Source organism: Synchiropus splendidus, chromosome 9, assembly GCF_027744825.2.
Source record: "Synchiropus splendidus isolate RoL2022-P1 chromosome 9, RoL_Sspl_1.0, whole genome shotgun sequence".
NCBI classification, from domain to species: domain Eukaryota; kingdom Metazoa; phylum Chordata; class Actinopteri; order Syngnathiformes; family Callionymidae; genus Synchiropus; species Synchiropus splendidus.
Window position 1 is genome coordinate 17,673,671 of NC_071342.1, and position 26,035 is coordinate 17,699,705.

A 26,035-nucleotide genomic window follows, 5' to 3' on the forward strand; every position below is an offset into this window, starting at 1 on the left:
ACAATGAGTTCCAACCATTGTTCTTTCACACATGCCAATCCCCCGAAAGTCCCTTATATGAATAGGCATCCACCTTATCAGACGCACAAACTCAACTCAGAAATGGATCATGACTCATCTCCAATTGGTGAAAATGTTGTCAAACACAATGTAGGCCAAGTCATACACTGTACACCGTGGTGCGAATTGGTGTTCACCAGGAACTTGTTGTAGAATCATCTGAGGATTTGATCATTAAGATGTGTACAGAGCTTAGCACCTTCGCAAAAAGAAGTTTCCCAAGTGTTCTGAGTATATATTTATATATGTTTCACAGTAAAACTGAGGATGTTCACTAAAAGTGAAAGCATGTGTATTCACACTCAAGTATAATGTACTTTTTATTTTTATATGATTGTGGGGATCCAGAAGCAAACAGTGCAAAGGATTATGGGAGTCGGCGATCGGTGGATCACTTTAGATCACGTGGCTCTGATGTTGTTTTGGTTCTCAGAAGGTTGTTCGAGACACAGATGCTAACACAAGCTACTGCCCAAACAATGTTCTTTTATTATTATTATTATTATTAAAAATGAATGAGTCAGGGTGTCCGCGAAGGATCTACAGCCTGTTTTGGACGAAGAAAAACCTCTGGTTTTGCCACCGGTAAAGATGCTTAGCGTGGAGTGTGCGTGTTTGTGTAGTATAAAATAAGTCGCCCAATATAATAAAGGCCAAGTACCTGAGAATTGCTCTTATTACTTGGTGGTGTGCAGCTATTATATGTTCGAGAAGTTACATGGAGAGAAATTCAAGAATATTTTGGATAACCAAAATATTGACCTATTAGTACATTGATGAATATACTATACTGGAAAGTGTACTTAAGTATCCTGAGAATGTTCCAATTTAGTCTGAAGAAGTATTACATGATATACTTTCTACTAAACTATGAGTGCACAATCTGCAGTATACTTTCCATCCTTATACTGAAGTGTACCTAATACAAAAAAAAAACTCATTTATTTCTATGGGAACAAAAGACAAAAAGAGAGATATAAATAACATTTTATCCCACCATTTGTTAAATTCATCAACTTGTATTGAACTTTTCAAGCTACTTTGTTACTTTGTCGAGCATCGTTTTCCAGAAGAGAATATATCTGTCAGCCGTGTTGTACCCTGGTACCACAGAGCTTAAATAAATATAAAAAAAATGAGCCTCCGAGGTCCAGGACAGAAATAGTCTCCCTTCAAAGACCTGGTTTCATCACCTACCCGTTTATCATATGCCCCCTCTATCATCTGGCGGCGCCACATGTAACCAGTCCACGTCATGGCCGAGCCGCCCGCCAGCATCAATCATCCTCCCGCCCACACTCAGCTCATCCCTGTGAACCCACCCTGCGTGGAAACGCGGGACGCTGCAGTCGTTAAATGAAGGGGAATGAAAGAGAAACCTTCAAAAGGACAGACGGGGACGACTCGGACACTTTTGACGGTCGAGCGCCGGAGCGTCATGTGTTGCTTCTGTCACGGAGCAGACTGTTGAAAATCCTTCTTTAACATGGATTAAAAAAAAAACATGTTGAGGTGGCACGTGCTCTTTCAACACTTCCAGGAGGGAAAGGTGTCACATGTTCGGAACACAATAGCCTCCACATCACTGAACATGTTTACCATGGCAACCGTCTCATGCCTCTCTTGCCTGCACCTGCACGCGTCTATCAAGAAAACAAACTGAGAAAACAAGAAGTAGTGAGAGGAAGGCTTTGCTTTTTTCTCATTATGAACTGTGAAACAGTCTCGTCGAACTAACAATAAACAGTAGTTAAACCACTCATATAGAGGGGATAATCTGGCTCTTAATCTGTAAAACTATTATTGACTCGTACATGTTTCATCACCTGTGATGGCTGTTTGTGAACGCAGCGGTGTTTGTTGCAGTGTGAAGTGATACTGAAGGGAGCAGGTGTGTGTGTCGGAGAGACGCGTCACTGCAGTGGTCCTTGCTGGAGCGGCGCCAACACCATTTCACCGCACTAAGCCTTGTAAGATAAGACAGGGAACATCAGACCCTGACCAGCTCAAATGAATAGCATGTCACTTCTGCTTAGAACCTGAGGTCTCGTCCTTAAAGCGCAGCGTGTGTGTGTGTGGACGGGTCCAGTCGGATGCTGGTAGAGCGCCCTGGTGGTGTGTCGGCAGAAACTACCAGGACATCTGTTCAATGGTTTTTAATCTGCGGTGTTACGACGTTTCCAGTCCGGCAGGATTAGCGCGTTGCTCCTGGCAAAACACACGAGCAGGTGGGTTATCTGTGCCGGGAGGTGCACGTTCATCTGGTGGCTAACCACTCGCAGCTTCGCCATCAGATCCTGGTGATTAATGAAGCCAGTAAGTGAAGGTGACACCATCCAAGTCATAAACATTGTTAGCCACCAACCGCTTGTGTGATGTTCCAGTAACACGTGTCAAACTGAAGACCTGAGGGCTGAATTTGTCCCGCCAAGTCAGTTTAAAGGGGCCCGAAATAGTTGGGTCACAATTCAATACTGATCTGTGAATGAAGTACCATAAACCAGATCACCTCAAATGACACCCGGGACGCCCGGGCTCTGTGGTGACTGACTCATCTGTGAGGTGGGACAGGTAGTGATCACATGAGCATCACTGATTCTGTTCAAGTGTTGTTTATTTCTATCTATGAGCCATGTGTTGCCATGGCAGCCTTTCATGGACCTGGCACCGGCAGTGCTTGGGCGGAGCTTGGCGTTGGCCAGGGAGGCGCACAGGTGCCCTTCCCGAGCAGCTGCCTCCCCCTCAGATAAAGAGCGGTTTGTTGTTTCCTCACCCCTCCCCTCCCACCGGCTCTCCAACACACACGTCAATCTCTCTCACCCTTTTCACTCCTCTGCCTTCTCTGTCTCTTGCCCTTTTTTCTCCTTGGCCTTTGATCAAGGATTGGATTCGCTGGTAGAATGACAGACGCAGGAAGTGCTGGGAGGCAGGGGAGGGGGCCGGTGAGTGGGGGGGGGCTCAGGGTCCGTCCACAGTGCTCTCTGTTTCCCCAGGCCTGCGTCATCCCTGCCCGGGCCCTGCAGCCACAGAGCCGGGCTTTCAGCCTTGACTCTCATCATGGCCTATCTGTCAGACGGGGCCCCGTCACAACAGCCCCCGACCCACTGATCAGAGAGCAGTGGGCGGGGGAGGGGGGGCGCGGCTGCAGAGTGAAACCCTGTCCACATGAAGCCAAGGGCTCCACAGAATCATGTTTGTCCACCAGTCACAAAGGTGGCCTTCTGTGTGTCCTCAGGCAGGAATATGACCTATGAACCCCCCCACCTCAGTCCCGCCCCCCCATCCATGATCACCGATCATCGGTGTGAGACCTGAAATATTTTGGAGAGAAAACCAATGGCACGTTTCAACGTGTCAGGACTCAAGATTTCTCAAAATCCCAATGGACTCTCACTGTCCCTAAATACTATAAATCGGTGTCTCGTCTTGGAACAGGGGATGTTAAATGACTGATTCTCCCACGAAGCGTTCCCTCTGCCAAAGCAACCGACGCCTGGAGGAAAGTCTGTCACTTGGGTTTGAGTTTCAAAGAGGCTATTTTTGTCCTGAAAGCTAGAGAGTGGTCTACATGTGGACTGATAGCAACCCAAAAAGCACTTGTTGATGTGATTTTCCTTTTCCTGCCTAAAATGAGAGCATGTGTTTTGGACAAGCAACACTGGCCGTCTTGTTTCCCCTCGCTGGCTGTGGAAGGTGGAGCAGCACCTGAGATCTCCAGCAACACTGTTGACTGACCAGCTCCGTCCTGTTTATTTGATTACCAAACACACTCTTTCAGTAATCTGTTGAATGTGGCCGGCGGCCAGGAGCAACAGTCCTGCCCCCCCCCCACCCTGCGTTTCCAAGAAAACCGGGACGAGTGGTCACAGAGCCCGCGATGATGACATGTCAGCGGCGGGCTAACAGAGTACAGCTCTTTCAGTCACAGCTCAGCAGAAAGTGGAGCTGGGACAGATTGCACAAGCTGCGCTCACATGTTACTGGGCTGTGGGGAGCTGGAGAATCCTTTAGACTTCTCCTTCGTGTTTCAGAAAATGTTCAAAACTCAGCACTGGACATGGTCATAAATATGAGCCAAGGGTTCTTTGCGTCCAGTTATGCCCAAAAGTTGGTTAGAAATTATGAGTGTGGGGCTCCTGACAATTTCACAGTTTGAAAAAAAGCTACCACTAGTACTATACATTCCATAATAAGAGAGCCCAACTCTGTCATGATGTGTAGCAAGGACCTTACCAATAGGGATGGGAACTGATAAGATTTTAACAACCACAAATGTGTTATAGATACTGTTTAGCGATTCTCTTATCGATTCTCAATGGGGGAAAAAAGGAAGAGCAACAGATAAATAAGTATCAATAGATTTGTGTCATTATACAGAGTAATTCCATTTATGATATGACTAGCTAAAACTATTTCGTAATGATTGTCAGTTTTTAAAGTCAGATCAGGATCAAAGAGCATGTTTTTAAACTTCGGTTTACTGTGTTGCACAAATGACGTCTGAATTCGAGTCATTTAGAGTCAAAAACACTCAGACATGCTCTAAGATCAGGAACGGAAATGAACCCTGTGACGCCTGAACCATGAACACCAGTTCAAAACGTCAGTGTACATGTGCATATATCTTCTTTAATATATCTGGTCATCGTGCTTAAACGGTCTTATTTGTATAAGCAATATAAACATGACAGTTTCAGTGTAGCTGCTGAGATCAATTCTGGTCTGTCCCGAGGAGACAGACTGGGGACACTTCGCTACATCACTGTAGAAACTAGCAGGGTAGCAGCGCAAATCTGACGTGTGCCACGTTATTAAAAACAAATCAAAACCTTAGCGCCAAGCTAACTGTCAACATAGCTGTTCAACACGGAACACTTGTTCATCATTAAAACATGGTGTTGAAGGGGTTCGGTCGTCCTTAAGTCGCATCATCCCTGCAAATGAAACCAAGCCTTATGAACGCTTCACAATCCGTCGACGCTCAAACTCCACTTGACAGACCACAGTCGACGGCGGTGACGCGGCTCCATGAACACGTAGTGACGTCAGCGAAAAGAGTCGGACTTAGGGAATCGATTAGAGGAACCGAAATTGACAGCTCTTTAAGATTCCAGAGAATCTGACAGTTTTGAACCGGTTCTGAATAGGAACTGGTTTTCGATGTTGATCCCTACCTGCCAACACTGGTACCAATGAGTGTAGAACCCATGACCTCATGCTCCGTTTTGACTGAAGACACTACACCAAGATGTCTCCCTCTTTAGTAACAAGACCCTGAAACTCTGAACCACAACTTGTTCCCCATGGAGAGAGGAGATAATCTTCACCATGTATTTTAGGGACAGCAAACAGATCCGTTACCCGCTTTAACCTTGGGTTTGACTGTCGGCTAAATTGTCAGTCAAATCCAAGTATCTTAGCGAACTGTAGTTTCCCCTCCATGCTGAAGTCGAGCCGACCATGAAATCGTTCATAACATCAAGGCCACTTTGGCTTCATCTCTGCTGCTCCTCCATCAAAAACATTCTTGCGAGTCAATAAAAAAAAAAAACACTGATATTATCCCGACTCTGAAGATTCTGGCAGCAGTAGCATCATCTTGTTTGTCTACAGAGTTCAACCCATCTCCCATCAAATTGCTCTGAATATGTTGGAGCCTTCTCCAAACAAGCAAGACAAGACATTCCCGCTCCAATATCATTCAAATCCAAAGCAGCTGTCACGTTGCGCCTCTCTGGCTTATCTTACCAGCAAACACAATAACCAGCTGTGGCCAAAAAAACACTCATTTAAGCTCCAGCAATTACTTTCCCCTCCCCGGAGGAGCTTCTGCTCGGAGTCCACTTCATGAAGGCAAACACCATAACTGCGGTAATTTCGTTGGCAGTGACGGGATCTGTCGTGTTCGGGAGAGCCACCAGATTACAAGCTGTTCAAAGCCTGCAAAGGTATGAGGCTTTGGACGGCTGATGTTTTTCCACAGTGCTGAACGGTGTTGCAGTTCATTCTGAATTCTGGCACAGATCCGCAGCTGGAAAACAGGCTGTCTGCGCCAGAAGCTGTTTATGATTGCAGAGAGCTTTTACCCAAAATGGCCATCCAGCTACTGCGGTGTCCGTGTTGTTCTGACCTGGTTGCGTAGTAACCGAGCTCGTACGTGGCAGACGGGGGAGATAAACCCACCCACAAACATATGCAAACACACGAGTACAGTGCAGGTTACATAAAATATGAGAACACACAAACACAATACATTATTCTGACACTGTACGTCAGTTCAATCCATCTTTTTTAAAAAGGTGCAGAGAGACTCACATTGCTTTGTTTAATTGAACATTTTTAGTAGATAATAATACTCCTCATGCTTGTGTGGGTTTCCTCCGGGTGCACTGGAGTGATATCACCAGACTGCGATGTGCACGGTGGATTCAAAAACAGCTGTGTTTTTAGGCTCAGCAAAAACAAAAAAAAACATAATAAAAAGCACAAAAGAGCACAGACCTCCTCCAAGCAGCTCATTTACACCCAGTTTCTGTCGCCCATGATATCACCTACATTTATTTAATCTGCCAAGTCTGACAACTTTTTGTGTATCTGAGAGTTCACTAACACATCACACTCAGCAAGCTCAGCAAGATGTTGAGCTCGTTCTTCTGCTCAGGTAGTGATTCAGATCACTAACAAAATGCAACAGATCCTCAAAATTGCATTGGAATCTGCCTGTGTAGGAGTTATTTTGCATGAACATGATCACCTCCTCGGCACAGACAGAGAAGCTGCCATCATCATCAGAATTCATCGTCAGATTTGGAAGAAACTGCCCTGAAAGAAAAGGATGTTGTCGTTGTTATGTTGCTCTATTTGTTTGTCTGCAAAGGCACTTTCAGTTCATGAACAACATGAAGTTCAACCAGTGCAAATGTATCGAATGTAAAAGTTGGAAAGGTCTCCTTGAAAAATGTCCACATCGATCCGGTCAGAAAATCTCTGCGCCGGTCTGAACTTTGTCTGTTGGCTTTCCGAGGAAAACCAGAAGGACCTGAACTGTTCATACTCAGTTTTTATCTTCCATCAAAGCGATGACTCGTCGTGTCTCTGGCCGTTACGATTTCGAGCCCACATTTCTTCGTTTAGGTTGAAGGGATCAAAAAATGCTGCTGATTCACAGCAAAAATGACCCTTGTGCTTTGTTCTTTTTTTGGGCTGGATGTGTGCGGCGTCTGCGTCCAGCGCCTGCTCTCACTCTCTTTAACCTTGTGTTTTGTTCTGATTGCCGGTTTCTCGTGTGAATATTATATTTACAAAAAAATGTCTTCAAAGAGTTTCTGGTCAAATTGCAGTTTTCCCTGCGCGAAGATTAGATCCAATGCTGCACTTGCCCAACGTAAACACATCTGGCGTGTGATTTCTCCCAGCGCAAGGTGCTATTATTATCCCAAACATGGGCAACGCTTCCTGACATAAATCACCCTGAAAGCGCGGAAACAACGTGAGAAACAGCAGGAATGCACACAATGGCGTCGAACAGAGCCAGGAACGGGTTAACAGCGGGCTCCCAGCTTTCATTTCCTCTTCTGTTCCATCTGAACAAACAAGGCGGGTGACCTGACAGAGCACCGAGGGGCGGGGCGGGATGGAGCGAGGGGTGGGGGAGCCGTGACTGGAATATAACCAAATAGAGAGGGGTTGGGGTGAGAGAACAAGCACACCACGTGACGTTGAAAAGCCTGCAGGCTGATGTGCTGGGAAAGGCAGACAGTGTCACCCCTCCTCCTCCTCCTCCTCTACACACACTCACATATTGATGCTGCCGTTTCACCACAACAACAGTTCTGGGAAATGGCCGCCGTCTGTACTGTAGCTACTATTCACTCCAGACTGATTCAGCTTGCTTATCGCTTCCATCATCAGCAACGGTGACTGGTCTGAACCCCCGTGTTTCACTCCTCCCATTGATTCCCTCACCCCCCGCCCCCTCCCGCCGCGCTCCCCATCAAGGCTTACAAAGCTTTATCTTGCATGAATGGAGGCTGTGACAGGGAAATGCGGAGAAATAATCCATATTAGAAAGGTGAGATAAATATAGCGCCAGTAGCGGGGTAGAGATGGTGTTCTAGGGGATGATGAGGAGGGGAGGGGGAGTTCTAGTCTGGACCAGAAGCGCTGGAGACATGAGTCATGGCAAGTAATCTCCCAGGGGGCTCGTTGGTGCAGTCTATAAATGGAAATAGCAGAAAAACAGCGGCTTCCCTCGCCCACCCCGGACTGCCTTATTAGAGGTTGATGCCTTATGACAGCGAGTGCTTTGTTTAGCCGCTGCTTGAACTTGCCGATCCCCCTTTTCCTTGACCAGGAAGGAGTCGACGCGAACAAACGTGTATAAATAAGCTGCTTAGTGTCAGGAGAAATCACTCCGGAATGTGAGAATGTGTCACTAAAAACAGGTCAGTCGGCGAGGAAAGTGGATGAAGACTTTTCTCTTTTTTTTTTCCTTCTCTCTACAAGGTTTTCTGTCTTAAAATAAGTCGGCATGTGTGACATGGACTAGTTAACTTGGCTTCTTGGTTTCCCGTTGGCAACCCTGCTGTGGAGCTGGCCTAGATCAAATTTATCTGGGACAACAGCCCTGGAAGAAAATACTTCTAATGCTATGACCATTCTATTTTGCCTTTCATTAAAAAAAGGAAGATGTTTTTCAAATAAATTTGTCTCCGGGCGGATTGTTGTTAGAGCTGCGGAGAGTTTTGTGAAGCTCTTGGTTATTGCACTTACCTCAAAGGTCTCATCTATAATGCATTATTACAACACTCACAAGGCATCATAATGCATTTATAAAGCTTCGTATAAGATCTCATAAGTCTTCATAATCCTGTATGATAAAAAGAATAATAAAAGATGGAGTTAAATCTGTTACTTATAATACTTCATAAACCTTGAAATAAGTTACCATACATGATTATTAACCTTCAAGTCTTATAAATGCATTACGAGGTCTAATAATAATTGAACAGTTTACTCTCCAGACAACTGGGAACCTTTGTTAGTGCAGGAGTTCCTGTTCCACTGATCACACTGATGCACAAGACACGTGGCAGCTAGGATGAAAACAACAACAACAACAAACATGGAGGAATCAAAACAAAAGCAAACAAAAGCATCTGTTTGCTTTTGTTCAGGGATGTTTTTCACTACACAATGACCAGGGTTTCCACTACTCTGAATGTACTGGAAATTCTTATATAAATATTTTCAAGACATTAAAAGAGCTTTAGTTTAAATAAGGTGTTATAAAAACTTGAATATAGCGACCATCGTGATTTACTGTGCTGTTGTCATTGTGTTGTTTAAATGTATGTATGGCTCCATCATTTGATTCAGTAATATACCAAATTCATTCAAATTGTGTTCATTTGTGGTTTGTACATTAACTTGCCGCTTTTAGGATTTCAGACACTCTGGTTTCCTCTCACAGTTCTCAAACGTTTAGATGCTAGTGATGACTCTAAGTAGTTGTGAGTATTGGTGTCGCTATACTCCGTTTCTCGTCCAGGTAGCTGAACTTTGTGACCTCACAAAGAGAAGAAGATGGAGAGCATGGATGAATACCGTGCTGTTTACAGCGTTGCCACCTTAGCTGGTGACCCACCTTTCTCAAGCTGCCTCAGGAGAACACAACGTGCTACATGAGGTCAATGTTTGAGGAAAAATACTAGTTGGAGATGAGCACCATTAGAGGCCCTTATATCTATATCTGACTATATCTATATCCCATCTTTGTATGAGCTATTCTTCCCAGTGATCACTTGGATTTTTGTCACCCTTCACACCATAACTACCAGTGCCAAAAAGTCAGAGGACGTAATGAAGTACGTGGATGGCAAAGGAGTCCCGAATTCCAAAGCAAACCACCAAAGCAGTCACATTTGTGTCGCTCGAAGTGACAAAATCATACACCCTTATGAACAAACATGGCAACTGATAAAGCCTTCATTCCCTTTGCAGACTGGAATTTTGTCAAATCCTGATATGCTACCTGGATATCTACACAGATAAAAACACTGAGGTTATCAACACCGGGACAGTTTGTGAAGTAACAACAAAGTTAGGGAGACCAGATGGTTTGGACACATGAAGGTCCACGACCTTCCATTCCTGAATGAGTTGGACACCCTTGCTGTGGAGGATTTCCCACGTTATCGTCAGCTGACAAACATCTGACACCTCAGACAGACAAAGGTCCTTCGGAGATAAGATACCCTTGAACTTTCTTATGTCTTGTACAGTGAAGGAAGTGGGACAAAGTCATGACCTAGAATAGTCAAATGTCTCCTCAGCATATTTTCCTGACTGGTTCTAAATGCAAATAGTGAGTCGGCAGGTAAACCTCAGCGCCGCCGCTCCCCCGCCCGCGTCTTCCTATCACCCCTGAGCCCACCTGCTCCCTCAGAGAGCAGACACACCCGGCCCACCGTTCCTCCCTCCGAGCCTGCAGCTAAAGTCTACCAAGCCTCCACAGAAGCCCAGACTAAGCCGCAGCACGCCTGGCTGCAAACCAGAGTAGGGTGGGATCTACTTCGCTGTGGGCCTTTTGTTTAGCTGCCACTGCTAGAAACTCCCTGCCAGGTCGTGTTTGCTCTTTTTCTTTTTTTTTCCCCCTTCACCTGTCGTCACTTTGCTCTCTTTCATCTGCAGGCGTCTTTGTCGAGATCGTCCCTCGAGGCAGTCAAGACATTATCTCAGCGGAGGGGGAAAAAAAGAAGGTAAAGTGACATCAGAGCTTTTGAGTGAAGACACCAGCAGGCCTGCGGCTGTTGGTTTTTGTCGGGAGCACTTAAATTGGAAAGGCGGATTAGGATGAACAGAAGAGGGAGGCAGGTGAAGGGACGAGCGCCGCCCCCGACGACGACGACTCCGGTGTTTGTGATTTCTTTTGCCGCCGTCGTCGTCGTGCTTTTCATTCTTCTGGAGATGATGCTGAGCTTTCCGTGGTGACTCATGAGAAACGCTGACGAATAAAGTCATTTAAACGTAAGGTTGTCGGCAGTTACTCGTCTATTGTTATTGTTTTTATTAGTATTATTTCCTCTCACAATCCAAAAACATGCTGAGGTGAGTGAAGAATGAATGAGTGTGTAGGTTTGTGGAACAAGGTCACGAGAGATGTACGAACAACTGCCACAGGAAACAGGAAATGATTAAGAATGAACAGAAAGTGTCATCGCTTTAAAACCCAAAACAGGTCAGATAAGACAACCACACACACACACACAAGAAATGGGAGGAAACCAGAGTTCAGACAACCCAAATAGATGAATATATGCAACTTTTGCACATATATATATATTTGGAATGGAGATTGCAGCTTACAGTAAGTTGGGGCCGCAGACAAACACGCCACAACACACATTTGGTTTGTGCAGTTGGTGATGCAACAGCCAGCAAACTAGCAATAATGGTCCGTTTAGTCTCACTGTTTGTGCTTTATTTGTTTTTCCTGCGGCTACGTGAGAGCGCTGCTGGTTAAGCACGTTGTCAAGAGCTCACGATGGCTCGTTTTGAAAGTCGGCGTTCCAAAAACTGATCTCACCGCAGGGCTTTTGGCTCCGGCTCTCAGCAGCCCTCTGGCCCTCATGACAACAGGAGGCCTGTTTTGCTTCGCAGCATAGCAACACCACCCTGAGGTAAGCCTGACCCTTGACTGACAAAACACATTATTGGCTGAAGATCTACGCTCCAGATAGTTGCTGAGAGCCTTCAGAGTGTCTGTTTGTTTGGTGAAATACATTTTTCCTGAACAGAATGGTTCCCCCTGAGCCAGTGTGTAGGACCAACACACTTCTGCCTTCGCTGAAGCAGTGTTGAGTAGGAAGATCAAGTCTCCCTATAGTGGAGCACAGAGAAGTTTGGTGCTTGCAGGCACTCTGGTTTCTTCCCCCCAGTGCAAAAACATACAGAAGCTAACTGATGACTCTAAATTGTTCATAGACGCGATAGTCTACAGTAGTGTCCCAGTGAGGGACTGGAGACCTTTCCAGGGTGAAATGAAACGGAAATAATTACGTATTTCTTGTGCGACCCGGTACCAATTGATCCACGCGGACCGGTACCGGGGGTTGGGGACCACTGTCTCAATGGACAGATCAGTGGGAGACGTCATTGTCTCACCCTCTGACTCAGGAATGCTCCGTGATGACGACATTTCTTGCCGTTGGTTTTCGAATGACCAGAAATCATTTCAAACCGGTTTTCACCTGACATAACCACAGTTGGCGTTTAAAAGGCCAGTCAAGAAAAACAAGTGCGGCGACTTCATGAGGCAATCATTCACCACAGGTTGGATGAAGTTGCCGGTACTTATCCCAGCAGAGGTTGGAGTCTCTGATAAAGACTCCCGGCCCAGCGTGGCACCGCCGCATTAGTCACCGCTGTGTCCTTACAACTCCTTGGAGTCTGTTTTTGTCCTCAAAGACGCCGCGCTTGTGTTTATATGCCCTCGCACATATCAATTACTTTACGACTTTGGAGGTGTCATCCCCAAGGTGTTTGAAAATTAGGTTTCAATGTCAGCGGAGAGGCACGTTCCTGACAAATTTAACTGCACTCTCTCCTCCAGGCTATTCCGCCTCCTCTTCAGCTGAGGGTGAAACCGAAACCATCCGGTCCCAGCGCCACAGAATAATGGTCGGTGAGAATGGAAGCGTTTCTATAGCTCGGCCAGTCTTTCCTCTTTTTACAGTTCGTCTGTCAGCAGCTCTGGCCACGTTTCGTGAAGAAAAAAAGAGGAAATGAAACCTCTGTGTGAACACACGGTGGATTCCTGAAAACTTGGAGAGCGAAGATGGCGTCACCCCCCCTCTCTGAGTCAGACACAGAGTGTGCCCTGGTTGAACTTCCTGTTTCAGTCTGCTGCAGATATCGGGTTTCTCCATCCCAGCCACACAGGAAGTGACTCACACTTATTCACCAGTCGTCTGCAGACTCGCCGAGCCCCAGAGTGACAGGACCTGGAGGGGGCCAAATTAGCTCCTGAAACTTTAATCTCCTACAACTCAATTATTTAATATCTGAGCCACCCACTTCAAAGGAACGCCTGGGCCGCCGCCTCCTCCCCGGCTGGCTGATGGCGGCTTTCAATCCCGTCTCCTGAAGGACTCGCCAATTTCATATCACTACCCTGCGGTTTGACTGACGCTGTGCTGAAATGTTGCAGCGCTCCCTGAAACCCGAGATATACTGCGCCAATAAAACCGCAGTGCATTAAAGTGTGCTAGCTAGAGGTGAAACGAGAGAATGGCGCTTCACTTCTCCTTCTGTGTGTTCAGCCATTCTAATTTGGGATTCTCTTTCCAAATTCAAAGCCAAATCATTTGCAGCTGCCGAGCGTAATCTCTTCTGACTCCAAAACGGCAAAAGGAGGAAGCAATTACCGTGATTTGGAATGTAGCGGACACACAAAGAAGCACATGGAAAAGTGCAAAACAACCTTACGTAACAAAGAAGAGATTAATTTTAATGTAGGCGTGATGCTAAATGTGTTTGGCAAAGTCATAGCGGGTCTTAATGGCGTCTTTGTTTACTGCAGGATTTATGATGGCGGTGAGCTCATCGTGACGAACCGGCGACCGGCGACAAAGGTGAAGAGCGGCAACAACCTTGAGATGGAGGTCATGAATTATTTCGCCACTGACCTTGATTTTTTTTTTTTCCTTTTTTGTCTCACCGAGCCACGATACACTTTTCCAGACCTACATAGCTATTGGCTCTGTGGAAAAGTGGATCAGAGAAGTGGAAAGTTAATCCCCAAGACCCTCCCAGGCCCAGACAAGATGTAGGAGAGGGTCTCTTGCTGAGTGGGGTCACACGCACACAAACACATTTGTCCTGCCGCAGACACTCGCAAGGCTTTTAATTCACATCTAGGATGGATGTGAGCCACGATGGCGGCAACGGAAACAGTCACTGTGAATGTTTGTTTTCAAATAAGAAGTTATAGGTAAATGCTAATGTCTAAGGTGTGTTTAGCTTGGAAATACGTCCACTCTTCTGCTCCCTGTCAGTCACAAGGATACGTTGAAGCACCAAAAATATGGTGCCGTTTGATTTTACGTGAATCATCGGTTATCGGCTACAGCCGATATTGAAAGTGTGGAATTCAGTATTCCTCCCTATTTGTCAAAGAAAATTGGTCATATCGGTCTGGAAGTGTTTTCTTAACCTGGTCTTCAGTGGCTCCAACCTGAGAACTTCACGCAGCACCATTCAAAACCCTCCACTGACTTATTCCCAGTGGTTCTTCACATGCATGGACCACACTTCGACCACATGCCCATTCTACATCTGAGACCGTTTCAGAATGGAAGAGTTTAGAAAACCTGTCCTGACCTGGACTTCTGAATGAGAAAAAAAAGCACCGATTTGTTGGAAAACATGAAACTCGGTTTTCATCAACACGCCAAGTCCAGCAGTGAGAATCTTAACTGGGTCACCGTTCTTTTTATACAGCCACAGAGAGCGTCACAAACTCTTCAGTCCCAACCTAAAAATAACCCGTTTAGATGCGGAGGAGCCTTTGATTTGGGGACAGAACCTCAATCAAAGATTTCATTAAAAGGCTTTTTCAGGAGGATCGTCTTGCCTCGCGACCGCTTTGAAAATGGTAAACAGGAACGAGCACGGCTGCCAGCATCACATCATCTCTGGCAGCATCCGCCTGGAACAGATGGTTTTTCGGGCAGACTACATTAAATGTACCTAATGAGCCAGAGCAGGCATGATCTCATGCTAGCCTACTTCCATTCTTAATCTTTCCGCATCAGGCACGTGTGTGTGCGGGTGGAAGTGAAGAGTTTGCCAGAGAGAGAGAGAGAGTGTGTGCGCACCAGTTCGGCTGGTGTGAGCATACAAATGCAGATGTGTGTGTGTGTGTGTGTGTCAGATGCAGGTCCCTTAACAGCCCAGTGGAGTGACTCTATCAAGGGAACAATGGGTATTCTGAGCCCGGCGGTGTGACAAAGGTTCACGCTGACACGCTTTCCTAAATTAGGCTGCTCATGCACAGGAGGGGAACAAGTTCTGCTCCTATTCTTCTCCTCCACTCCAGGGTCATTGTGCAGACAGGAAAAAGCTACAGAGACATATGACTTGACGTGCTTCACCAAAGTAGGTTAAGGGCGCTCCACTTGCGAATGTTAAAAAAAATCACACAGAGCGGTATTTAAAGTGGGATTAGAGGCGACCGATTCAGAGCAGCACAACAAAAGACGCTGAACTCGCTCTGACTGGTGATGTACTGTACTGTAACATACAAGTGGGGAGCAGGTGGACTCACCTCCTCTGACACGCGACACATCTCACTGATATTAAATACTGACAGTTCATTAAATCTGACTGACTGCTGGTACTGAGCTGTATCCAAAATATAACACGTCTGTAGCTGTGATCCTGGTAAACATCAGCATTTCAAGCCATTTTTCATATAGCAGCATCAATTTCTAGCCTTCAAAATGATCATTTTTGTTGAACTTTACAAAAGGTATAAACATACTACAACTACAAGAAAGTGCAACTAAATAAATGTTCATTTCATTTTTAAGTTCATTTGTTCGTTTTATTTTAAGCTGAGTTGCAAAGATAACTAAACTGATGGTGTAACTCGAGTTCGAGTGTGTAGTTTATTTGAATTGTGCCTGAATTGTCTATAATCCGCAGATGTGAATTTCTGAATTCATATTTTATATTGCTGTCACTGATGCAAACAGAATTATGAATGGTTGGAAAAAGAAAATGGAAGCATAGAACAAGGCCTATTCTTGGAAAAAATAAAGGAAAAACATTTACTAAAAAAAGAAAATTCAAGTGACACTATGGATAAAGAGCAGGGGAGCAAGTCGCATTATAATGAACCACTTTCAGTTATCTGTTTGTATTTTAGTATTTAGGAAGTAAAAGTTTAAGCAGCACCTGTGCAGCACAAAAAAAGAAAGTTGCTGATCAATACTAATACACTTATAAACCATAAACCCGCGAGATGAACCAGTTCCCTTAACAGTGTTTCTTTTTTTTTTGTAGCCAATTTCCAATAGGTTTGCGTCAATGAGAGCAGTAGAGGCAAGAAAACGTCCCCACTGACTCGCTCCTCCAGTAAACGTTGGTTGAACCCAGCAGCCAAAAATGGTGTCACCTCGACATGAGCACATCTTTTACGATGATGAATGAGATTAAACATATTTGGACCGCTGTCACTGAAGGGTTTATGATGGTGACCAGATGTTGAGTTGACAGTTTCCATCAATGAGCCACTAATAATCCCCAGCTTTCCGACCCAAGTGGAATCCTGGAGTCGCTTTAAAGGCCACGTCATCAGTTTTTGTCTCCAGTGATTCAGTGAGATAACCTGCGTTACGTCAAACCCTGTTTTCCACTACCCTTCTCATAAACACCGGCTCTCACCGAGATGTTGCAACTCTGCATTCAGAGCTGCAGATGTGAACAGAGAAGTCTTTGAAGAGGCAGAGTCGGGGGCCTCTGTGACTCCCCCTCTCCGCTCTGAACTCCCACCGCACACGTCTGCTTCCAGGAAACCAGCTGTTGAATTAAGGAGAAGGGAGGAGGCGATATTCTATATCAGGGCTGTGAATCACAGCTCCATGTTCTGTATTTTTCCGACGGTGGTTTGGCGGAGCGAGCGGCTGGCCGTGTGCATGAGCAGGAATGTGTTATGGAGCGGCCCCCGGTGCTGACTGGGGTTGCTGGGTTATTACACGGCCCCGGGGGTGCTTATTTAAACCAAAGTCCTGTCTGGACTATTGCACTCAAACACTGTTATTGTACCGCAGCTGCAGGAGACAGAAACGCAGTCGGAAAAAAGCAGGAGAGAGAGTTGTCACGGGAGGGGCAGAAGCAGGAAGAGGGAAGGGGAGAGGAGGTCTGGATAATGTCATCCATCCTTCCCAGGAAACCACAAGAAACAATCAGTGAAGCATGCGGGCGGGAGAGGGAGCGAGCAAGCGCCGACTCACTCCGGATGATGAATGTTGTTTTTCCAAACAAAATCGGATCAGAATTTTTGGGGAAAAGCAGTTTTATTATTGTTTTAGCTGCTGAAGTTGCAGAGTCATTACAGGTATTCAGACAGAAACCCAATACGTTGTGTCCAGACAGTGGCCGACCGTCGTCTTCTGATGACATGGGGTCTCAGGAAATGGAAATCACACCATTACCATTGACCCTTTCAAGCCGGTCGCGAAGTTTAGTGAAGCCGACCAGCACTTAAAATTACAAACTAGAGAAGCACTCAGAGAGCGCAAACCTCTGCCAAGCAGGTGCAGGCTCCTCTAAATCTTTCCATAACTTTTAAAGTTATTTTAAAAGTTATGGACACGGACAAACCAACGCTCTCTTATTGGTGGACGCTAGGAGAAACTCACTTTGTGAACAGCGTTCCAAAACAGTGCTGTGTAAATAAAGCTTATTATTAAAGCAAGAACCTCAGCAGACTTGTAAACAATCTCAGTGACAGCAACAATTCCACATGACTAGTCTCTTCTTGCTCATCTAAAAACTGAATTTCCCACATCAGTACTTCTGTACATTGAATCACAGCTCCACAGGATGAGCAACTTTGGTATGATAGTATTATAGTATTTGGTATACAGGTGTAACGTAAAGCATTTTGTGGTGACACATCCTGTGACCTGTATGAGAACTACATAGTGTTGCATGCAAGACTGTTCAGTTTTTATGCCACATATGTATCACATTCAATAATATAGAAAACACTGGCATAAAATAGTGGAATATAGTGTGGTGTATTTTAGGATGTAGCCCAGTAGTAGTATAGTATAGCACAGCATGTTCGATTAAAAACTTAAATGTCTGGTAGTATAGTATGGATTGTTTTAGTACTTGCTTATCTAGTGTAGTAATGGTGAAGCAGATATGTTCGTGTCGTGTAACTGTAGTGTAGCATCTCAGAATAGTTCAGCAAATATAAGTGAAGTTTAAATGACAATACTATGGTACAAATTGAATTGTGTAGTAATTTGTGTTTTGCTTAGCTTAGTACACTGTATAGTCTAATAGAAAGTAGTGTTGTGATTCATTGTGAACTACGTCACAAATTTTAAGAGTAAGTTGCAAAGTGCAATGTTGCGATGATGTGTATCAACGCAGGACAGTGACTCCCGAGGTTCTAATCCGAGGTATTTGAAACCTTGTTTTATTGCTGAAAAACCTGGAAGTAATACTTGGCATATTGTCGTGGAGCCTGCGGAAGGAAAACTGAAGTAATAGTGGGCAGCAATGCAGGAGCCCTAAAATGTCAGTAATTCCAATGAGAGAAGACGGATCAGTCGCAGCGGTCGGAAAGTTAACGTCATGAACGCGAGCACCAGAGTTTGTGGAAAAAGAGGGAAGCTGAAGAGTCTGGCTCCTGCTGTGGAATGGCGGAAATCCTGGTCTGATTGTGTAGCCGTGTTTGCCCGAGCTCAGACGGATTGAAGGAAAGGAATGTGTGGCCTACATTCCCTCTGCGGCCCCCGCCTCCCAAGCACAGCGTGCAGAAGTCAAACAGGCTGCGATCAGAAACGATAAAGGACGGAACAGGTTGTCAGTGACTTTCTGTCCAGGTTCAAAAATAGACTGCGTCACCTGGCAGGGAAGGGTTAAGTCTGCTGGCTGCGGAGAGGTGGAGGTACGTGCAGGCAGACAGACAGGCTGGAGGTGGGGGGCGGGGAGCAAGCGTTGCACTCACATGAAATTAAACTGAGGATAAAGTGCTGAGTCATGCTGTTCCAGGGCCCTTATTACCTGCTCCGTCACCCCAGCTTTACGAGGTGGGCTGCCAGGAGATGACTGGGGAGGGAGGCGGGGGGGGGGGGCGATGCAGTGGCAGGCAGCTCTCATTTACAGGAACCTTCTGGAGGTAATAACAAACCCAACACCCCCACCTTAAACTCACACATCGCCCCCCCTCGCCCCGCACGACACGCCTCGTTTTTGGCTGCTCCAGAGAAAGCTGCAGCCAACAGGACTTCAGGAGGAACCTTGAACTGATCTCTGACGGCATCTAAAATGTTTGTTTACCAAGTTTTCAGAGTCACGTCTTCCAAGTCAAACATTTGATTTTGAATTATATTTATTTTTATTCTCAAAATTTCATTAAAATTATTGCGTTTTCACAGATCAAGTTCACCTCATATTTAACTGTCATACATTGAGCTGCAATTAAAATGCATTTTGTACAAACTTACTTGCTCAAAAATATCATATCTAATAGATGTCTCCTCCTTGGTGGATTTAGAACCATCCAGTGATTCACTACACCATTTTTTCAGGCCAAACAAATGGAAAACAGCATAAGAAAGAAGCTGCCAGATCAACACCAACACAAGAATGAAGGTGAGACACAAACTCTTCAAATGATTCCTGGAAATTTAACTTCTAGGTTTTGTCACCTTCACACACACCACCATAATAATTCACAGCATTCCTTGTTGACATCCATATGGGGGATTTGTCGCAGCCAGAATGAAGTGCGTCATCGCCACAGCCCTCAGATCACGTTCTCACATCAGACACGCGAGCTGTCATGACAGCGACGTCTGCTCACCTAGCGAGGTGACGGCGTGTTAGCAATGTGTTAAAGAAGAGGAAGCCAGGGAGGGGCTGCACGTGGTGGGAACTTAAATGGCTATAACGTCTTCACATCTCCAGCTAGCTTCTGAAACTTCCTTTTCATACCATTTATGAAAAGGAAGAATTCACATCCAAACACACGGAGAAATCGCTACCATCTGCACTTTCAACCTTGAAAAGTTGCAGGTATAAGTGCAAGTTTTGGAGTTGGCCACTACGAAGGGTTTAGGTCCACCTGAGTCAGACAAGTCTGTCCGACCACCAAAAAGCACTTGTTGCACTGAGCATGAAAGAGAAACCTGTAAAAGCTGTGAGGGATTCTATCGCCAAGTCTGTTCTGATTAAGTTACCTCATGCATTCCCAAGCTAGAGTGAGTGATTTGTGTGCCGAGTCGTGGGTCTCACAAACCTCGACCAACCAAGTGAAGTAACATTTCATCAGAAGACACATTTGTCTGTGTAACGTCAGCCGTTATGGGGCTCTGGTAGTGGCAGGTTACGAAACTGCTAAATCGGGCAAACAGCTGACCAAGCTAATTCTACGATGTCAGCGGTTCGGCCAGGCGCGTGGAACGCTCAGTCAACGCTCACCAGAACAAATGTTTGACTTGATCTTCATCAGTCAGATGTCCACGCCCATCTTCAAACTGTTTTACTGTATTCCCCCCCCCCTCCCACTCCACTCCACCCCCTCCTCTAAATGAATCTGATGCCTGTCTGTGTCGGGGGTGAACACTCAGCGAGACATGGTATCAGGGCTTTTATATAAACGTGCATGACGTATGGCTGCCGCCCGGAGCACTCACTGCCAGTGGAAAACTCTTATTGCTCCTGATCGCACCAAATGGACTCCAGCGCTTGTGTCAGGCTCCAGTTTGTCTCAAATGGTCTGAGCCATCAGAGCATACAGCCAATAAATGGATGCATTCTCTGTGTCCTGGCTCTCCTACTCCGTCTCCCTCATTACTCTCATTACTCTGCAAGCTTGCGGGTTATCTAATGCTCTCCCTATGGCTTACGGTTTGGCCGGGGATTAGACTCATTTTTCCAAGGGCATTTTATAAACAACCCAGTGTGCCTCCCTTCCCCGTGGGCCGATCCGACGTAGCAGCTGAATTTACGACCTCCGAGGCCTCGTGGCCGCTCTCCCTTTGCAATACATTATTCAAATTCATTCTCGCTCTCACACAGAGCAGAGGGCAAGTATTTGAATATCCGCAGGAGTGTCGCTGGAGCGCTGCGCCTCATCGTCAGCTGCAAATGTGGAGAAATTACCTCACTCCCGCGGATCAAGGTTGCGGCCGCTCCAACACTGTAATTTACAAAAGTTGTATATTTAAGTGTGAGACCTTGACAAGTAGCGCTCTGGAACTCAGAGCTTCTGAATGTAATGCCTTTTGGATGATTGTATTTTGTTTTCAAGGCCCACGAATCAGTGCAAAGATCGAAACCTAACAGCTTTGAACAACACTTAAACTTCTTGTCATTCAGTGACAACTCTTTAGTGCATGTTTTCCCTAAGAAATGCCAGTCTGGATTAGTAACCAGCACTGTAGACGACAAATGGTGTCAGAAGTGGGACCAGTGGAGACATTTCCAGGGTCCTCAGGTCCACAAAAAGGTCCTACAGAGGCAAATGAACTCAGGCATGAGAGAACAGCACCCGGGCAGGGATGGGGAAGAATGGATGTCTAGTGTGAGTATTTGAGTGAGTCATGAGGGTCAAATCAATGTCGCATGGGCTTGTAAACAGTGATGACACATGAATGGGTTCCCGCGTATTTCGGCAATGGAGTTGCTCGTGAATGGGCTACCTACCAAAGATCATATATTTTATCTGTAAAAGCTGAATGGATGTAAAAGAGCTATGAGTCTCTTCAGACGAGGCGGTTGAGCACTGAACTACAAGGCGTCAGAGACACGAGCGAGCAGCCGGGGACACGTGTTTCAAGTGTTTTGTTTCTGTGGTCCCCTGCTTCGTGCTTCGATACCACAAGGAAGTAATAAGCTTGGATTTCAGTTCAAGTTTCCAAGTTGTTGTTTGGTTATGGTTGGATAAAATTAATATTCCACTTGTGTTTGTGACAGGCTTCAGTGAATGTCCACGGCACTGCTGTATCACAATGACCATCTGCTGCTCATTACAATAACAGTAGTTGAAGATTTGCTGTTCATATTAACAATAACCTGAACAGTTGTTGCTGAGCATTTACCACTTTCTGGTTCGCTGGTATGGGTGTGAGGTGGTGACTTTCGGGGAAAGAGTCGAGGTGTCACCGTTTTCAAAAGTATTCAGATCCACTGTCCACACGTAGATGCATTTCTGGTATGAAAAAAAAAAACTGAATATAGTGGGCAGATTTGTGTGGACAGAAAGCCGATCCAACACAGAACTTGTAGACGTGTGGACGGGGCCCAAGACGTCGACAGCAGAGACAAAGCAGGCAAGTTCTAGTGCTGTTTGCTGACGATATCCCAGTCTCTAAATAGCATTTTCAATTATATTTGGAGCAAATCATGCCCTTCCAGGTGAAGCTGGTTGCTTCCAGCATATCATCAATCATAGTGTTCAGTCTGTGTCCATGCTAAACAGTAAGAAAGAAAAAGTTCTAGCTTCCAGTCAACAGAACTATGAATGATTATTTGTTCTTCAAGATGAATTGTATAAAATTATTTCCTTGAAATAGCTTTATCTATAAATGAGAAGGGGATTCAGATGGCCAACTGACGGTCCAACTGCTCCGCTAAAGAAAACCACGAGGTCCTTCTAAGTCACTGAAGACATGGACAACCTCTTGTCCTCCATGATCTTGACCTCCAGCAGTGAACTACAACAGGTTTGCGGCACTAAGAATGAGAACGTTCAGAGCAGTAAATCACCATGTGTTTGTCATGTGTCTGTGATGAAGTTGAGGGGAAACAAATGTGTCACAGTGGGGTAGTCAAATTTCTTCTGAAAACAAAACAAAGCCACAAATTTCTGTCTACACTGGGAGTCCGACAGACAATTTTACAAGGTTCTTCAGAGCAAATAAAAAGTCTGTGTCAGGGAAGTGTTGTGTCTGAGGAGGAACACAAAGCGAAACTCCGTCAGCGGCAGCTGTCCTACTTTCATGCCGAGTTCCTCGTTTCTATAGTGAAGCGCTTTCTGTCACACACCTATGTGGTGATGTAAGTGTTGTTCACACCATTACCGCACACGTGTTCGCGACATTCACAGATTCCATTACCGCATCTCTCACAGACGTGCAGGCAAAAAAAAGTACACGCAAACCTCCTCTTGCATGTCAGCTCACCACCCATCATAAACAAAGAGGAAGAGGAAACTGGATCTTCACAGATCTGTCCACACCCTGTTTGTTGTCATACTTTGAAATCGAGAAGAGGAATTCACTTGTCAGCTGTTGTAACTACTGCCATGGACACACAAAAACAAACAATACATAACCACTGTGCTCTGAAAACTCTTCACCATCAGTTAGAATTCCACAGTTAGACATTCCGATGAGCCTATAATAGGCATTTTATTTGCCTCTTTTCATAACCAAAGGCTAAACTTAGCGTAAAGCTTCTCCGTGTCGCAATGCATAAATTGTCCTCCTACACCTCTGACTAATAACAGAAACTGGTTTGACGCACAAACTTGCATGTGCTTTTTGAGAAAACTCTCTTTTGTGTTGCTGGTGTCATTGTTGACCTTCGTAATCGCCAGTGGCAACAAAACAACTTGAAACACCTTATGGGTCACGATACTGACATAGATTGTTGGTGTTTTAGATGAGTTATTCCAACCTCTTGCTGGACTTGTCAAATGACCAGGTGGGCTGGAAGTTGCCCCGCAGTTTGTTACAGGTCAGACTAAGGTGGGAAAAACATGAAGTTGGTGGAACTCACGGGACGAGAAAGATCTACCCCAGCTACACAGGGCATCCTGCACAGGCCTTGAGTTCACATGCTGGTGTGCAGTGGAAAAGTTTCCAGAGTCGGGTAATTACAGCAGAATAAAACATTAATGAAAGAGAAATGAGGTCGAGTATGTAGATTCTTTTAAACACTTCTAGTCTAATTGCTTCAACGGTCACATGTAGCGCTACACGTGGCGCTGCTTTACTTCAGAGCAGGAAATAGTCCCCCCCCCCGCCTTTGTGTGCGAGTGTTTGTACTGGTTTCCAGTAGCACATCTGCCACGGAGAATCCGACGAGGCTGGATCCAGTTGCTGTCACGGATACGGTGAGCGCAATCGCAGAGACAACAAAGCCAGGACGGGTGAGAAACTGCCTGACTTGTCCTACTAAGCACCTTGGGAGTGGCCCTGGCATGTGCAGTCGTGTTTCACGCAGCCTGCGGCCTCATCGATAAGTGAAGAAAATAAAGGATTTGTCATCTCCATGGAGTGAGTCACCCGCCACACTCTGAAGACGCATTCACCCAAGAATTTCAGCTGCGAGTCCAGTGATGATTATTTAGCAGAAAGCCAGGTGACTCATCACATTAAGCGCCGAGGCACTTCCTCCTTGGCTCTGAAACCAGACGGGCGGGATGGTACTTTCACTCGTACCTGTCTGAGGCAGGTGTCCACCCACTGATATTGTTTTTTCCAAGGGTCCACAACATCACTCAGCCATCCACATATATCTGTTGAGCAAAGTTCCACATCACACCGGCTCTTCTCAGCAAACTGTCCTTCATATATTGTCCAGCAGAGTTGTCCATTTGGGCCAGACCCATGAGCCAATGTCCACCAAGATTCGAACTACACGTGTTCCATCTTGGCAGGTCGGTGGACATCAACTGATGTCAGCCATCAACATATTTCTGTTGAGCAAGGTGCCTGTTTTATTTTGTGATTAAGTGCTGCAAATTTATTTCAGATAGAAAGTAAGATAGAATTATCAACTGTATATCTTCCATATGTATTTTTCATGTACCGGTATATTCTAAAATACAATATTTGCCTGGTGGAGGTCTGAGAAAGAAGGGGCCTGAGAAGCGAGGTGGAGGTCTGAGGAAGAAGGGGCATTGGAGAAGCAAGGTGGAAACCTGAGGAAGAAGGAGCCGGAGAAGCAAGGTGGAGACCTGAGGAAGAAGGAGCCGGAGAAGCAAGGTGGAGGTCTGAGGAAGAAGGGGCCTGAGAAGCGAGGTGGAGACCTGAGGAAGAAGGGGCATTGGAGAAGCAAGGTGGAAACCTGAGGAAGAAGGAGCCGGAGAAGCGAGGAGGAGGTTTGAAGAAGAAGGGGCAGGAGGAGCAAGGTGGAGGTTTGAAGAAGAAGGGGCCTGAGAAGCAAGGTGGAGGTCTGAGGAAGAAGAGGCCTGAGAAGCAAGTTGGAGGTTTGAAGAAGAAGGGGCCTGAGGAGCAAGGTGGAGGTCTGAGGAAGAAGGGGCCAGAGAAGCAAGGTGGAGATCTGAGGAAGAAGGGACCTGAGAAGCAAGGTGGAGGACTGAGGAAGAAGAGCTGAGCTGCAGGGGCTTGAGAGACGAGGTGGATGTCTGCAAGATTGGGGCCTGAGAGACAAGGTCTGCAGCAGGACTGTTTTGTGTGAGCCCGCCATCTAATGACATCTCTCTATTACCGGCTAATCTAGAAACAAAAGCACTGCAGAGAACTCTGGGGAACGTGCTTTAATTATTGGAACTGGGCTTAGGAGCCGCGTAAAAGCTTCTGTTAACAGTGGCAGAAAGAAGCCATTCAGTTTTAGAGGCATATCAGCACATAAGTGCCGCTGACTGTTCTCCGCGTCGTGTTAGGGAGTCATTTTCTTTTCAAGCTGTAATTTGTGAGTGGAACGCCCTTACGGTGGAACATTCTGTCAACTGAAGTGCTCGGGACTGAACAGTTCCAACACTCCTTTGTGCCAGCGGCTAAAAAACTCTACAACAGAGAGTAAGCCAGCATGTGACTGGCTTCTTATTCACTGTTAGTCATCCCTGAGAACACAAAGCTTTGTTGATGAAACTTCGAGTTAGCACCGTAGAGCCTCTAGACTCAAACATGAAGGACTTTCTGGTAACTTTATGTCAACAAGGATGGCTTAGTCATACTGTTATGTCAAAGGAAAAAAAAAACTTGAACATGTCACAGTAGGAAGAAAACCCTTCAATAAAATCACACGCCATTTCAGAATAAGTTTTTTAAAACAATACTGATAGGTGCAGTACAAAGTAAAAATGTTGATAATCTCCAAAATATCCTTAAAACTAAAGCCAAAGCTTGTGACTACACTTTCTCCTCACAGCATTTTCAAGATGGAGATGAATCCATCATCGGGTGGAGTGTTTGTTCTCACTGGACGAGCTTAAAAACCACAGGAAGAATTTAAAGTTGAAAAGTCCCAAAGGTTT